General features: G+C 38.1%; 1 protein-coding gene across 5 annotated transcripts in view; it reads right to left on the bottom strand.

Annotated features, from left to right (window-relative positions):
- Positions 1-13,587, bottom strand: part of pot1 (protection of telomeres 1 homolog) — a gene marked incomplete at its 5' end in the record, with an annotated part of 56,325 nt that overhangs the window by 13,959 nt on the left and 28,779 nt on the right. The gene's annotated exons all lie outside the window — the stretch shown is intronic.

Genomic DNA, 13,587 nt, shown 5'->3' on the forward strand with positions numbered 1-13,587 from the left:
GCTGTAGATCCTAGTGATCACTCCTGGCTGGAGTGCTGCATGGCTAATATTTCCTAATATTTGTTAATGAGCAATTCAGGGCTATGCAGAACAAAGTGAGCATCAGGCTCCTTGATAAATCCTCCACTTGATGGTGACTTGTGCAGTTACCTTGAAGTTGGCCTCTAGTGTTGTTCTTCACATCCCCAATTAATTTCTTGTATAGCCCTATGCATTCCAGGATCCACATGTGAGGCATTGAGTCATAAGCCTTTTTGCAATCAATCCAGGCAGTGCACAGATTGGTCAGTATGGTCTTAGAGTCTCGATTGACTGCTCTGTCTACCAGTATCTGGTGTGTCTAACAATTCCTTTCTGGGCCCCTCATGTAATGAATCATGTGCCTGTTCATTTCAGCCACTATGACGCCAGGACTGGCTGGATGGGATGGTTTCTTCTGGGGATCATAACTGTCTGGCTTTCAGTTAGTCATTCCAGTTGCATTTCATCCATTAGCTGGTTCATATGTGCTGCCAGGCATTCATCAAGTGCAGTTAGCTTATTTAACCAATAGATGTCTTTACCAACTGTCACTGCTGTCTTCCTCTGTGTCATGTGGGAATCTCTAAGCTCCTGCATTCATGCACAACAAACAAAAATAATACCACAGCACACCATGTGCCAGCAGCCTTGAGCAAAGAAGTCAGATAGATGTAAATAAACCTTTTTTCGATAACTCTCCCTTTACCATATAGCAATCTCCTTTTATCACATGACCACGTACAATGCTTACGTGCCATTTTAATTTCACCTACTAATTAAAAGATGTCAAAAAATATATCCTAACCTTTGCAGTAACCATTATTACCTAAATTTACTTCAACCACTCTACAAGGTCAGGAGCACTTCCTAAGAGCATAGAAAAACACTATGTTTAAATAAAAACTACTATTAAGATCATATAACTGCCACTGGGGGAGAAGGCAGCCAGTGAGACCACATACAGAGTATTTTTGATTGCAGAGTCTCAGTTTTGTTTGGTCTCCAAAGACCTGAATATTTAGCAGCGTGAGATAGAAGAAACAACTCTAAGTACTCTGAAGATGGCAGTGTTTTCTTATTGCTACATGACAGTTTAAAAGAATTTACCACAGTTAGTGTTTGGAAAAAGGTGTAGCGAGAAACGAGAGGGTGACTAAAGCTGGAAGAGTGAGGGAAATCACCAGAGGACAGAAGGAAGGACAAATAACGGCAGTGTCATGCAGTGTCGACTCAGATGTGGCCCACTCGAGCTTGCTGTTTGTATGCACACATTAAATCCTGTGCAGCAGCCCAGAGACCCCAGGTATGATTATAATGAGCAGCTGAGAAAAACAGCACTATGTTTAGACAAGAACCTAACTCATCTGGTCAGAAGACTAAGGTCGCAGTGCGTACAAAAGGTGCTGAAGCTATTCTCTCACGTCAACAAATGCATGCTTTCATTTACATTTATCATTTTTCAGTAAACCATTTTTTGCATTCTTTGGAGAATAACTAATCTCAGAAGGATAATTTGGCATGTAGACATGATATAAGAAAAGCTTCTTTTAGCTATTCCTTTATACACAAGGGGTCACCGGACGGGAAAGGAAGCTCCTCACCTCCTGGATGTGAGCATTTGCCTTTGTTTATCTATCTGTAAAAGATTTCCCATACTTTTGGTGAGTTTCAAGGCAAAAAAGCATTGCTGACTAAACAGAACACAAAGACCCATTTCACACTTACCAAAAAAAATAACTTGATCATCCTCAAGACTTGAAAAAAATACTGTGTTGACTGATGAGACAAACTTTTATCAAGGCATAAAACTAACACAGAATTTCATAAAAAGAAAATCATGCAAAAAGTAAAACATGATGGTGGTTGTAGTGTGATAGTCTGTGGCTGCTTTGCTGATTCAAGACCTGGATGACTTGCTGTAATTGATGGAAACATAACTTCTGCTTTTTACCATACAAAATGCTGCAAAAAACAAAACCTCCAGCCATTGTTTGTGCATCAAATCTAAAATGCACTTGGGATATTCAGAAAGACAGCAAACTGAAATAAAAAAAAAAAAAAGAAGCTAAAGAAAATTAAGGTTCTGGAGTGGCCTAGTTAAAATCAAGACTTAAATCTGATTAAGATGCTTTGGCCTGACCTTAAACAGGCCATTCATACTCAAAACATCTCCAATGTGATTGAATTAAAACAATTCTGCAAAGAAGGGGTAACATTTATGTATGTGGGGCCAAATGGGGCTTTCATGGGATATAGAACTCAATGCACTGGTCCAGAGCTCAGAGAGTGATCGGCCTCTGACAGAAAAATAGTACCCTGCTGCTTCCCCTGCAAACAAATCATTTTCCTTTAAAAGAGGCCAAAGAAACAGAGTGGAGAAGCCTCTGGCATCCTCTTTGAGTCTGTACGAAAACTAAACACTCCACTGTCTGCTCACCACCCGACAGCCAAGACGCCACTGCCGCCGTCTTATGGTATTAATGCTGCTTGGTCGCTCCATAAAAGACTATGTAAAGTTCAAAAGATTGCTTTGGGCTTTATTGAGCATCAGAAGCCTGTGAAAGCAGCCAAAAAAAGCAACTTTTGCCTTCACTGAGAAGAAGAAACTGTTCATTTTAAAATGGCTTATTTATGGAGCTGCAGGAAATGGATTTTAAAAGCCAGAGAGATACAGCATGACTCGACAGTGGAGCTCTTTGTGCTGGAACGTCAACTCAATGGGAGACGGGGGCTGTGACCAAAGGAAGTACATCACAATTCAAATACATCAAATGTACTCTGAGACCTAAGTTAAAACAAGACCACAAGAAATAGAAGCATTTTTTTTGTTTCTGAATCATCTAGTGATTATTTTTTTTAAATTCAAAGAGCTCCTTCAAAATCAGCTAGTTTATATAGTAGTAAGTTATGTTGTCACTTGTCCAGTAAACTACCACGGTGGAAAAATAAATCCTATAAATCCTATTATTATTTAATTGTCTTTAATGCATCTGGCTTCTTTAAAATGCCAATCTTACCCATATTAAATTTACAAGATGAAACAGGCTCCATATCACCTATTGGTTTGTGAAATCCCCTTAAGATTATTGTTATACCTTAGAAAAATCTTAGATTAAAAGGGTGAAAATAATAGTAATTAGCTAGTTTCAATAGTACTGAAAGCAGCTGTATGACATGTCTAGAAAAGGGTTATGAGTCACTTTTTCTCTAATGGTTAAAATTTTATTTGTGAAGAAATTCATGAAGTCATTACTGATTAAAGTTAAAGCAACGCTTGGCTCAAGTGAGCTCGGACTCTTTGTTGGCCTAGCTACAGTGCTGAAAAGAACTAATCGCTCCCCAAGCTGACATAAATGCATAATTTTCGCAATGGTGTCATCTCTAAACAGGAAACATTGAAGTGGAGTGGAGTGAAGGGTGTCTGCATCAGTACACACACCCCTCCCCCTACCTCGCAATTCCCAAAAAGATTCAATGACATGGAAATGTTTAGTTCGTCAAGCATGAGCGCTAAAAATTATATAATGAGTTGAAGCTGCAGGAGTTGAGCACACACTGATTGTTTTGTTCACATTGTCATAGTTATTTCTTCAAGCAAGCAAAGTTTTTTTCCCCTCACAGCGTTTCAAGAATTGACCATTAAAGAAATCAAATGGCTGCATCCCAGTTTCCCTCCATTTCTACATAGTTTAAGCTACTATGAGTTCAATCATTATATCAAGCTGGCAATGATATAAAACCACAGAGTAAAGAAACAGTTCATTTTATTTTATTTGCTCTATTTATCATTACTTTGTCAAATGAACCTTTTTGAGGGTTTAAACATGTTTAAAAACAAATGAAATTTTACGGACACATCAAGTCTTTGATAGACTCTGGGTTTCAAAAGTAAACACAGTTGGATGCACACTATTCTGAAGTTTGGCTTTAATTCAATGAAATGAAGAAAGCAGACAAAACTCAAGTCCTGGATCAAGCGTGGGCTCACTTATTGCATAACATAGGAATCAGCTTAAGTTTTTTTTATTTAATGTATGTTCTTAGTGAGGGGTTTAGGAATGTGGATTTCCAATAATTTATATTTGTCCTTGAATAACCTACATTTGCACTAATTAGAATCGCCATATCAAATAATCAATCAAACAATCCATAACCAATTCTGGACATCGATACGATGTCCAAACTAGGTCCACAATTTAGACCATGACCCAACTTGCATGTAAATATGACGTTCGACATTTGAATTCTGGGTAATGTTTTGATCTATGACAGATACAGGAAATTGACATAATTAAATGTAATATGCTAAATGAGCTTATGACCTCCCACATTTTTGACCAGCTTAGTGTTACAGCAGTAAACAACACTGATTCACAGAAACAAAGATGTAGGGATAAATATTTCAGTAAAAATTTATTTTCTGCTAAATTCGTATTGAAATGGGTATCTTTTACTTCATTTTAATGACCTAAAAGGAAAAAAAAAAAGAAGGTTTTCACTCTTTAATTACCAAATGTCAATGCTGTCAGTGAAAGGATTTTGCAGTGTTTGTGTTTCCACAGTTATCACATCATAAAAACAAACAAACAAACAAATAAATAAATAAATGCATACTATTAATTTTAAATTACCGTAATTGTCGGGCTATAAGCCGCTACTTTTTGCACAAGCTTTGACCCTGCGGCTTTTAGTCAGGTGCAGCTTTTCTATGGATTGTCCATGATTTTTGTGATATCGTAAGACGATTTGTTTTGTTTGTTCCGCTGTTGTACGGCACTACGTTGCCTGGCGGAAGGGCGTGTAATCAGACACACAGTATCGGGGTTCAAGAGTGGTATGTTGGTCACGTGTCCATCCGCCAGGCAACATAGTGCCGTACAAGTAGCGTGAAAGACAAACTTCAAAGTAGCGCTACGCATTCAGCGGGAGGCGTGGATGACGAGCGGCGATAAACTTGCGAAAAGCAAGTTGTGCTCAACTCCACCGGTGGAATCTGACAGCGTGGAAAAGTGTGAAAACATCCATGATCACCAACGGATTTCGAAGGCCCTTCTGAGGGTGTTCGACTCCGACACTGACAACGAGGATTTGTTTGGTTTTTAAAGTGACAACAAAGGAGAGAAGCGGAGAGTGGATGACGTAGCCTGAGCCTGAGCCTGTTCGTATCCGACACTGGAGAAGAGGACTTTGGTGGTCTTAGTGTGCAGGAAGATGGTGGTGAATGACTGACTTTTCTTCTTGTTACAGCCGTGTCACTGCACCTGAGCCTAAAAGGTAGTCCGGATCTATTTTTCTGGTGTGCTGTAGGTTATTGTTATGTACTACATTTGTTACTCATTTATGAAGCACAGTACATGTTTCGTACTTGTAATTACCGCTACTTGTACATATACCTAAAAAGTTATGCAAATATGTACCCATAACTTGTTTTTCAAAATATTAATAAAAGGGGTGTGTCTCCAAACAGCCATCTCTTTCCTGACAATTCCCTTTGTGCACATTCTCTTACATATGATAAGTCAACATTGAAACACCTGCGGCTTTTGGTCAGGTGCGGCTAATGTATTTACAAAACAGGATTTTCCCCTGATTTTAGCTTGTGCGGCTAATATTCAGGTGCGCTTTGTAGTCCGGGAAATACGGTAATTGTTCCACTCCACAACATTTATAACAAGCAATGGATATTGCAATCAACAAGACTGGTGTGGAGATGATCTCATTCAACATAATTTCAATATTTCTTTAACTGCTTTGATTAGGTGTTTTAAAACATTTACATGTGCTGGTATGTGTAATAGTAGAATAGCCTTGATTAACTCAGCCTGACAGACTTAAAATTTTACTGATTATAACAACTGACAGACAATCATTTCTTAGAGAGAAATTTACTGAAAGGAAATTGGCTTCACTGGGGCAAACCGTTGGTAAATTGGGTAAATTAAATATTAAAGAACATCAGAGCAATTTCAATCATTTCCAGTCACATTAAAAGTGGCAATTCACTGAGTTCTCCACAGAAAGAAACAGCTCCCATTGTCTGCTCATAAACATTATACTGAGTTACAAAATATAAAAAAAAATAAAAAATGAAAATTACTGCAGTATTGCTTTTAGATGGACTAATGAAGAAATGAAGATTTAAAATTCTATTATTATGCATGTCTGTAAGCTTTTGTTCAAATAGAAATATATTTCTCATAATGAATATGAGCAACCTGCTTCCAAAACAACATGCATGAAAAATAAAAAAAATACTGAGATTCCAAGAAGGTGAATGCAGATACACACAGAAAACACAAATCCCAGTTTCATTAAGTATTTCTCGTGGAGAAATCGAGATCTCAAATCATGGCTTTCAGCCCTCATTAAGAAACCACCATGAAGGATCTAGATCAGGGCTGCCCAATCCCGGTCCTCGAGAGCTACTATCCTGCAGCTTTTAGATGCATCCCTACTCCAACACAGCTGAATCAAATGGTTTGATTACCTCTTCAGCATGCCATCATGTTTGGCAAAGGCCTGATAACAAGGCATTCATTTGATTCAGGTGTGTGGGAACAAGGATGCATCTAAAAGCTGCAGGACGGTAGCTCTCGAGGACCGGGATTGGGCACCCCTGATCTAGATGAAATGTCTAAATAAAAACACGGGGTGGCTTTCAGGAGATGGAACAGGTCATTTCCTAGTCAGAAGGTTGTTGGTTCGAGATACTAGTTTGTACCTCTAAAAAGGACCAGCCAACGAAAGAAGCGTCTATATAGCTATATTATTCCCTAATTTTCCCCTAATGGATGTATGGTGGATGAGTGTGTTTTTTCATAACTTATCCATTCGGTAAAGCTTTCAGTTAGCAGTGCAGTCTCTATGACATGTGCTAACATTGGTTAGCTGTAGCTAGTAGTTGTCTGCTAGGCCCCACCTCCAGTTATAGGAGTAATTGAAGTGTATCTCCCCATCATGTTGCTGATGTTTGTCTTTGTTATCCATTTTTACCAAACTTGGTTAATGACTTCTCAACTCAGCTTCAACCAGGTACAGTCCCTTGGGGGTCAGAAAAATAACATGGGCCAAAACACTAACAATGTGGCTTGAAAATGCAGTCCAGGAGAACTGCCATTTGAAGCAGACCCCAAAACCAACTCCCTTGAAAAAAAAAAAAAAGAAAGGATTTTTCTGTTCCATATGCAATAATGATAAAAAAAAAAAAAAAAAACTGTTTCTTGTTGCTTGCCATTAATGCTCCATAGGAATAGCATCATCCTGTAGTTCAATTTCTCTGAACTGTTAGTTTGCCTGCCTATTGATCCTGCTTATCGGTTCCACTTGCACTTGTGCTAGAATCAGCTGATTTCATTTCATGTGCGGGAGCAGAAAAATAGTGGCCCAGTCTGCATAGTGGATATGGACATTACTTTTATTTTTACTGCATAAAAGGACAAAAGTACAATGGTGAAATGCAAACTGCATTATGCTGCTAACGCATCGGCTCATTGCAAGCCTCTGCACAGACAGCATGCTAACGCCAAGCTAGCCAAGAACCCAGAGTGATGTTAAAGTTGAGTGAATATTGACGCCAGCCCAGCAGCCAGACCATTAACTTTAACAAGTAACAGAAGTAGTGATAAGCAATCAGGCTATAGTCTCCATTTCTACCTGTTCATGTTCAAGTAGAATCACTGTGACGGTTTCTTTAAAATCTCTTTATACTGGTTATATCTTTGCTTTGTGTTGTCAGCTTTTTGTTCACAACTAAAAACTAAGAGAAAGTTCATGTGTGTCCTCATTAGAATAAGTGTTTGTGCTGGTGTGTGAAACTGTAGCCTATGAGTTTGTATTAATTAAATTGGTAATTATGAGATGACGCGTTTCACGTCATTTTACAGAGAAATGTTAAAATAATGTAACCCGTAGGAAAACAAATTACTTTCTCCTGGGAGTAATTAAAATCCATTACTGCATTACTGCAGCGGATGTGCATAATATTAACGTAACTGCCACAAACGTCTTTGTGGCAGTAAAAGTGATTCTGACGTTAAACATTAGTTCTGCATGACTTTTTTGCCAGGTAACTTGTGCCCCACCTGTCAGAACTCTGCACCCCACCAGTGGGGCACGCCACACACTTTGAGAACCACTGCACTAAACCAACAATACATAGTGCAAGTAAAATACAAATTGTAGTGTTATTTGGCTGGTAAAAATTCACGACTCTCAAAGTGCTATATTTCTCAAAAGGCTACATTTCTCCTAATGAATATGAGTGGCATCCATCTGCTACTCCTCAACTCACAACACAAAGACCCTTATGTAATGCAACACAACAAAACCTATGAACAAGAAAACAGATTACGCATCCATTATGCTCTCTGCAGGAACTATCAAGTTAATTTTTATAGCAGTAAATGAAATTAGTGGCTGCAGGAAAGGAAAGGAAAATTTTAAAAATAAAATGAAATAAAGGAATGCCTGGAGAATGATCTGCAACAACCTAAAATATCCTAATTTAAAAAATGTAGGTATAGTTCATTGGTATGGCAGATCTGATCATCTGGTCAGGTCTTTCAGGTTAACAAGCAAAAAAAGAAAGCTGACTTGTATTCAAAAGCTTGGTTGTTAATTAAGTTCATCTGTTTGATGCAACACTTGAATCGAAAGCATGAGAAATGCTTCATAAACTGGTGTCAGTTAGAAGTGAATAAACAGCAAACTCATTCAATGTATTCAGAGTTTTATAATGAACCAGTCTGTAAAAAGCAGGATGTACCTGACAACCTCCAACTACAAAACTGTGTGGTCTTGTTCCATACTTAACTGACACAATATGATTTATATCTTGGTGCTCTGAATAATGATGGATATGCTCGCCCACTATTGTCACCGTCTTTCACAGACTTATACATTACCATGAAAAAGTATTTGCATCCTTCCTGATTTCTTAGTTTTTGCAATGTTGTTGCACTTATATGTTTCAGATCATCAAACTAATTTTAATATTAGACAAAGATGACCTGAGTAAATTCATCAATTAATTACCCTAATTGCCTCACTCTTCTTATCAGGATTGTTTTAATTCACATTGGAGGGTTTTCAGACTTGGACGGTCTGTTTAACCCTTGTATGGTCTTCATTTTTAGTACATGCTGGTATCCCTTGGGTTGAAGTGACTCAGGGCATTGTTTGGTGTTTTAGTCTAAAATAAAATTTTACTTCGTAAACCATTAACATATATTTTCTTTATCTCATTTTCCAACAGTAGAGAAAACATATGTTTAACTAGAAAATGTATATTCGGAAGAAACTGCAATGTGAATGCTGATAGCTTTCACATTGCTTTTCACCTAAATAGAAAAGTGTAGAACTGATGAAAGCTGACATTTACACAGAAGTTGGAAAGTAGCTGAACAGGTTTAAAATGTACATTTGAGAAAGCTGAGTAATGACAAAAGAAAATTTAGAATCAAAAACATCTTAATGAATATTAAAAGTTCATATTCTTTAAATCACTGAATGACTGAAATGTGGGAGAATTCACTCTAGACAGCTAAATGCTGTAAGTTTAATCATCCAGTCACAAGAGTCATCATCTGATTCCAACTGCCTAGATCTGAACCACCTGTGTGCAGAAGAGAAATCCACCAATGAACAATAAGCTTGAATTTAGCAGGCCAAGCAAAATGCTCTATCCAGTAGGCCTGCACTAACTACTGACATACTATTATTCTGTGGCAAAACCCTGTCAAATCTACCTCGGTGCACCTGTTGAAAAACTGCTTCTTAATCCAAGACTCTAACTCCTGTCAAAATCAGTTTCAAACCACGAGGATCCCGAGGACTTGTTCTACACAACAGTGTGTTCTTTATGTTCCTGCTGTCAAAAATGTGGTCACAGAAGCGATTTAAAAAGTGGGGTCATTCCTGATGTTGAGATAAACTTCTCACTAAAAATACAATGTTTTTTTTTTTTAGGTATATAACGAAGCTTTATCTAAAGGATGCTTACCCTCAACCATGTATGATACCACTATCACTTTAATCCACAAGCCTGGTAAAGATCCTTTGGAGCCAGGTTCGTACCGACCAATAAGTCTATTGAACGTAGATAATAAAATATTGGCAAAAATTCAGGCTATGCGATTAGAGATAGTTCTCCCAACAGTTGTGTCGGAGGATCAAACGGGATTTGTAAAAAATAGACAGTTATTTTTTAATATTAGAAGGCTATTAAATGTTATATATACACATAATATTTATGATCAATCTGAAATACTACTCTCACTAGATGCGAAGAAGGCCTTTGACAGTGTCGAGTGGGATTTCCTCTTCCCGACCCTGTCAAAGTTTGGCATAGGCCCAAATCATATTTCCTTTGTTAAGCTGCTTTACACAAAACCTCAGGCCTCGGTTAACACAAATACGATAATTTCTAGTCCTTTCCTCCTCCACCGCTCTACAAGACAAGGGTGTCCTCTGACCCCATTGCTATTTGCACTTGTCATAGAACCTCTCGCCATGCAATTACGCTCTACAAAGAATTATAAAGGAATAAGGAGATTTGGTGTAGAACATAAGGTGTCTCTCTATGCAGATGATTTGTTGCTATATATCACTGACCCTATTAAACCATTGCCAAAAATTATGAGTTTTAACTGAAGTTGGGAAAATTTCTGGATACAAAATCAACCTAAGAAAAAGCATATTGTTTCCTATTAGTTCGTTAGAAAAGTTAGATAGCACTACATTGACTTCGTTTCCTTTTACCATCTCAAATACCTTGGAATAAATGTAACCCGTGAATTCTCTGGCCTTTTCAAACATAATTTTATTAATTTATACCGTCAAACTGAAAAGAACTTGGAAAGACTGTCTAAACTGCCCATCTCGCTTGCTGGCCGAATAAATATCATTAGGATGAGCACTTTACCCAAATTCTTATTTTTGTTTCAATGTATCCCAATATTGATCACAAAAACTTCTTTCAAGAAAATAGACCAGTTAATTTCTCAGTTTATCTGGAACAAAAAGACACCCAGAATAAAGACCAAAGACCCAAGATTACAGGAGGAATGGGGTTGCCTTGCTTTCAGCTCTATTATTGGGCCTGTAACATACGTTGTATGTCATTCTGGGGTGGGGAACATAGACCTGATTGGGAACGGATGGAAAGTATGACTTTTTTCCCTAATACTCTTAAATCTTTGGTTTTTTCAAATTCAGATCCGGGTAAGTATAAATGTAAAAATTCGGTAGTATCCAACTCACTAAAAATTTGGTCTCAGATTAGAAGGCATTTTCATTGGCGTCAATGTTCAATCTTTACACCATTAACTCATAATCAAGCATACACATTGTTCTCAGGATCCACATTCCAGCTATGGACTTCCAAAGGGATACACACAATCAAGGATCTGTTTATTGATAATCTTTTTCCTTCGTTTCAACGACTTCAGCAAAAATTTTCCATAGAAAACAGACTTTTTCAAGTATTTACAAATACGTCATTTTATTAAAGAAACGTTTCCATCCTTTCCGAATGAACCACAAAAACTAGTTTCAGATGATCTGTTCCTGATGAACCCGCTAAAGAAAGGAGCTATTTCCAGGATCTACAACCAACTTTTGCAAATAGTACAACTACATTGGACCACTTGAGAAACGCTTGGAGTGAGGAACTGGATACTAACATCACTGAAGATCAATGAACTAAAGCACAAGAACTCATTCACTCCACTTCTGTCTGCTGTAGGCACGGACTACTACAATTTAAGGTCCTGCATAGGCTCCATTTGTCTAAACTGAAGGTTTCAAGGATGTTTCCAGGGGTGAACTCAAGATGTGATCGATGTGACCAGAATTCTGCCTCATTGTCACATACGTCTCCTCCCAGACCCAGTAATGGCACTTGTTGGTGCAGCTACAGTTAAATACTTAAATAACAAACAAATTCATGTTTTGAGTTTTATAGCACTGCTTGCAAGACGCCTTATACTTCTAAATTGGAAAAATAACCCCTCCCCAACTCACTCTGCTTGAAATGATGCATTGTGTAGACACAATGTATCATTTACAGCTGGAGAAAATTAAGTTTTCACTGAGAGATAATGTTAAACACTTTTACCTAATTTGGCAACCTTTTATAGATTACTTCAATAAGTAAACTGGGAGGGAAGGCCTCCTCCCATATCTGCTCCAAGTTTATATATATTGGTCTGGGCAGGTGTATTGTTCTTTTGGGGGGGGGGGTTGTTTTGTTTTGTTGTTTGTTTGTTTGTTTTTTCTTCTCTCTTTCCCCTTTTTTTTCTTCTTTTTTTCTTTCCTCCTTTGTATATACTCATTTAGGTATATAAATATGTATGTATAGATATAGAGATGTGATGGTTAATATAAAAAAGAATAATTAAAAAAAAGAAAAGAGCAAATTCACTTTAAAAAAAAATACAATGTTTTTCTATGGGTCAGTTAGAAGGTTATCCCTGTACTTTGAGCAATACAGTTTAAAAATTTTATATCGCTGAACTTTAAAAGACACACTGTTGGAAAGAGAACAACAGTGGCTACGTTTTGAGGGTAAAATGATGGATGTAGAGCAAACACTGTGGACACAGCAACAGTTGAAACAGAAGACTCTGCCAAGATTTAATATTAATCTTGGCAGTGACAGACAGAGCTCATTAAGCAGGCAGGTGTGAGCCTGGTTGCTATAGAGCAGGGGTCGGCAACCCTAGGCACGCGTGCTACAGTTGGCACTCGAAGTCTTAACTGATGGCACGGCCATAGCTGGACTGGCCATCGAGCATACCGGGCATTTGCTCGGTGGGTCGATGATTTTTTTTCTTTTTGTAACGGTATAAACAATGAAAGGTGGTGGATTGGCCAGATGTTGGCCGGGGTGTAAAAATAACTCAGTTGTTTGGTGGTAGCTATGGCAGCTTCCACAGATTCAGTAACAACAAGTGGTGGAGGCCAGCAGGTGGATGAGAGAAAGGGGAGGCAGGAGGAGGAGAGACCCGAGGCGACCGCCAGTCCGAGTGTCAGGTGAACTGAACTTCAGGTAAGAAGTTATGACCTGCAGTCTATCTGAGTCAGATATGAACCAAGTTTAGGTGGAGTTTATTTTCGTTGTGCTGACTTTTTACAGTCTGTTACAATAACTCGTACTGCGTACTAGCTAGCATGACAGAGTTTATATACTGCTGGGTGGGTGCTTTGATGTTACTGATAGTGAACTTTATTTTATTCATAAGATTAGTTAGTAGAGTTGCCAATCGTCCCGTAAAAAGACGGAATCGTCCCGTATTCAGAGGAAATATTACGCTTATCTGGCTTATGATAGGAAAAATGAATTGAGACTGTGTCTTTATTAACATTATTACATGTACCAACCATTGTCAGCTTTGTTTTGAGAAGCTACTGTCCCAGTTTGTATGAAGTAAGTAGTCCTGCAGCCATTGTGGCCTTCTGACACATCTAATACCACCTGTGTCCCTTGGTTTCTCTCAGCAGCTCCTCCTTCTGGCTTCATTGTATAAATTTACACGTTCAGTTTTTTCTACTTTCAATTACTTTAAT

The sequence above is a fragment of the Rhamphochromis sp. 'chilingali' genome (genome assembly GCF_963969265.1).
Source record: "Rhamphochromis sp. 'chilingali' genome assembly, chromosome: 2".
Taxonomy (NCBI): domain Eukaryota; kingdom Metazoa; phylum Chordata; class Actinopteri; order Cichliformes; family Cichlidae; genus Rhamphochromis; species Rhamphochromis sp. 'chilingali'.